Genomic DNA, 4,323 nt, shown 5'->3' on the forward strand with positions numbered 1-4,323 from the left:
GGTTCAGAAGCACAGGTCTCCCAGTTGCAGCAGGGCAAGTCACGGAACCATATCCCTCCAGCCACATGGCTCAGGATCAATAAATAGATTCAGCCTCTGATAGGAGCGATCACATTGTTTAAAAGCAGTTTTAAAATGTTCTGATGTTTTCAATGATAAAGAGCCTAACAACATACTTGCAGTCACCTTCTATGTCTCAAAATTCCATATGTCATTAGACCCATCCTTAGCTCCATTACTGGTACCTTATTTCCAAGTTAAAGAACTCAGGAGCCGAGCAGGCAGCTGTTCGGGACTGAAGTAAAAGGACAACCTCACAAAATTCATAGTACGGCTTAAACAGCGTGCACTGGTGGAGTTAGAAGCAGCTGGATATTAAAGAGTACATCTTTAAACTGACCTCAGTCTCCTTGACATCCAGCCTCGTCTTCACGCAATTCTGTACACATTCTGCTAGAGTCGCTGCCCACTGCCATGACAAATTCTTCACATCACGCGAGCTCTGTGCTCAGATAACATTCACTATCCCCCTCTCTTGGAAGAAGATAAAGTGCAAAAACCAGTCTGGAAAGCAAAGTGAGTCCCCAGCAGCCTGGCACATACAGGGCTGCCAAGAAGACAGAAAGTTTAACTGAAACACGTTTGAAAGCAGCACTGAAAGAAAGTGGGAGTTCGCAGAAACACCACAAAGCATTACCACAGGTGTTCTGACCTACCACAGCTGAACTTGCTCCCCCTCAAGTTAATCCTGATTCCGGTCAAGGTAAATTCTCCACAGCTGCTCATGTATCACACAGGTGGAAACAGTTCTGATGAAAACTGCACTGTTTACATCAATGGAAATCACTTGTACCAAGAGACACCTCGTTACTAACCACCCCATCCTACCAGTACATTTGCTCTACAAGTTCAGTTAGATCTCTCTAGAACTTCTCGGATTAGCAACTGAAGAAACAAAAAACCCAAAACAAAAAGCCAAACAAAACGCACCCACCAGCAAAAAGCCCTCTACATCCCCCACCAACAATAAACTCTCAGGAGCTTGTATTCTGAACTCCCTCTTCAAAAGGCATTGGCAATCGCAGCCTGTGTATCTGGCTCAGGCAGGGGGTGCCTTACAGGGGAGCTCCAGGGCTGTTTGTTCTGCTCACTCTTGTTGAAAAAGAGAACGCCTCTGCTGCATCAAAACTGAGCCATTCGTGTCTCCAGTGGGGCCCTGAAGTTCTGCAACCCCTCAGCTTCTTGAGCCCATGTTGATCAAGAAACTCGTGGTTCATCCACCAGCCTTAAAATACGGTCTCCAAACTCCGAGAGTAGATTCCCATTACCCAACAACCTCCTCTTTGCTGAGACAGTAAATGAGTGAATGACAACAGCCAACATAACATCTCTCGTTGCAGATTCTTCCTTCTAAATAATGACTGTGGTGGAGATTTGTATGGAACAAAGGAAAAAATACCCTGGAAGAAGACACTGGATTTCTCAGGCCCACCTTAGCATTCACTTCCCACGTTCTCTCAATAGAGCTTTTATTCCACACCGTGCTTTAACTCCTCTCTTTCCCGCGCTCTCTTGTTGTGCTTCATGCTTTATATGACAACACTTTTTACTCCAAGAAAGGAAGTGACGTGGGTGGATAAACATTGCCAAAGACCAGCATCTCTCCACAAATCATTCTGGTTTTATGACACAGTTGTTTCATCTACTACAGAGCACTCTAAACAAATATGGAAAATGAGGCATCTAAATACGTCCTGCGAAGACAGTCTGAGAAATCAAAGTGAACAAATTCCCTGTAGTATTTACATCTGAAACTCAAAATTAATACAGATACAGATTTGTCAAAATGGTGCATTTTACTCCAGACAGTTGTCATTTCTGTTAGGAAAGAACCCACAAAAAAAAAAAAGCCTGCTGAAACTTTAGCTGAGTTTGTACTTTGATCTATTAATTAAAAAGCAAAGTATATTTTTCAATTAACGAGACTTCCTTTCTTGCTCTCCTAACTCCTCAGATGCTCAAAGAGGTCACACAGTATACTGTGCCAAAACTGTGCACTTCCTCATTTCACACTTCAATTCAGCAAAGTATTTTAGTGCCTCTTTCAACACCTACCAGAACTCCTGCTTTAATTCCACCAAGTGCTCGCTTCTGGCCATTTCAACATGGGTAATGTTAGCTTACGTGTTAAATTAGAACACAGGGCGCAGGCTTTTCAATTAAATACGCATGATGTTGCTGCTGGATCTCTCGCTGGTGTCCACACCTTCCCCTAACTCCTGCACCTGTGTTGCCGTATCTAATGGCAAAGTTGCAAATCCCTGCAGACCAGTATGGGGTTCTTTAGTTCACAGTACACATCCTGCTCCTCTCGCATTTTGTTTCATCCTTCTAAAATTTTCAGCAGATTTTTCTTTGAACAAAACTGAACAAATACAAGAAAAAGGAAGCGAGGGTCCTAAGCACTCTAAAAAAATAAAATAAATGAGTACAAATCTTCTTAAAGGACTTGATCCACATCCTAAGTCAGTCGAGAAGCGCTTATCCCAGTGAAATCTGGATCATGCCAGTCGGGCTCAGCATTAGATAAAATATCAGTTAAATAAAATATCAACGATGACCAAGTAGTACACAAACTGGTAGTCAATGAAACACAGAAAAGGTAACAAGTATCTTTACAAACATGTCTTAACCTACGTCATTTAAGACAACGAACACATTTCATATCTATCTTGGCAAGAGTTAGAAACACTGTCCAGTATGAAGAAGACAAATTAAGTTTTTGTTACTTTGCTCAGCATTCTGCAGGGACGGTGCTGGAAATGCCGTGATAAACTAAGAACATGTGCCATGGATTGCCCTGACACTGCCCCAGAGCTGCCAGGCTTCTGCCCAGCAACAGCACAAAGCCTCAAACCCAAGAGCCAGTGTTTAGCTCTTCCTCACAGGAAATGCTGGCCAAAAGGACAGCAGGTTACATCCTCTCCAGTTTTATTATAAATACAATTACTTGTCTCATGGACAGTTCCCTAAAAATTAAGATAATCTCCACAAAATATTAATGTAAATGCCTGGCATCAGACCTGTCATTTCATAAAGTGTTCACAGTTATGAGTTTTATCTTTGTGACTTTCACATCCTGAATTTAATTGAGTAAAATAAATGCCAGTACCTTATTAATAACCTTATTAATAATATATCACTTTATTTCAGTGGTTTCAAGACCTTCTTCTCATGGGTTATGAATGGCAATCACATATATACAAATGAAGATGAGTGTAAAAATAATTCCGTGATTAATTTTATTTTTTTTATATGTTTCTAAACAGGACATAATTTTAAGTCAGTGACAGTGAGATATATTGTCTCACACTTACTTTGTAATTTATCAACAATATTCACCACTAAACAAGAAATTTTTCAAAAAACCCAGAACATAGAAAATAAATTTATTTTTACAACTTCTTATCCCTTAATTATGATTTTTTTTAAAGTCATTAGAGTGTGTTACCTGCAACACCACCTAAGATGGAGAACGTGCTGAAGTAAGAGTACGCGGTACTGATAAAACTGTAGATCATGCAATTCTGCTTTTGGAAGCAGCAAAAATTTTCACAATCAAGCCAACTGCATTTTGCTGCAGTCTAGAAAGTCCTGAAAAACAGCAAAGACAATTTATGAGGGACCTCTTTTGCTAAACACAGCAGGGATGGAGGCTCCTTCCTCCTCTTTCAGGAGGAGGTGAGCTCCCTTCCTTCCTTCCAGCAGCTGGGTCAGGAATTGAGATTTGGCCACATAGCAGAACCAACGCATCACTTTATGGTACCATAAAAACCCCAAACAACCCACAAGCCCTCTCAGGGTTTTATTTCTCAGTCCTATATTGCAATTATGAACACCCACACTTTTCTGGCTTACTCTCCATTTGCGCTAGGTGACTAACGAAGTGCTTAAACTCACCTCAGCAATAATTCACACCTGTGTGCAGGGGACACTCCTCTGCTCTCCAGTAGCCCGAGAGGTTTTTCTTCCCCCATTCTGACACTCCTCCTACGGGGATTTTCTTCCCTCTTGCCACCCCATGACTCTGCACGGGACTCACCCCCATTTCCAAACCGACCAACCCCAGACAACTATCTTCGAAGCCTCGGGAAAACCCATCAACCACCGACCTCGTCGTGACCACCACCCCCGCCCCCCGCCTCCTTCCTCACCTTCACCTCGGCCACCGCGGTGAGCGGCGCGAGGAAAAACGTAAGCAACAGGCGACGAGAAATGAGAGAAGAGGGGAAAGTCTCTATCCGGGTGTTTTTTTATTAAAAC

Source organism: Buceros rhinoceros, unplaced genomic scaffold (assembly GCF_000710305.1).
Source record: "Buceros rhinoceros silvestris isolate BGI_N320 unplaced genomic scaffold, ASM71030v1 scaffold3677, whole genome shotgun sequence".
Classification (NCBI taxonomy): domain Eukaryota; kingdom Metazoa; phylum Chordata; class Aves; order Bucerotiformes; family Bucerotidae; genus Buceros; species Buceros rhinoceros.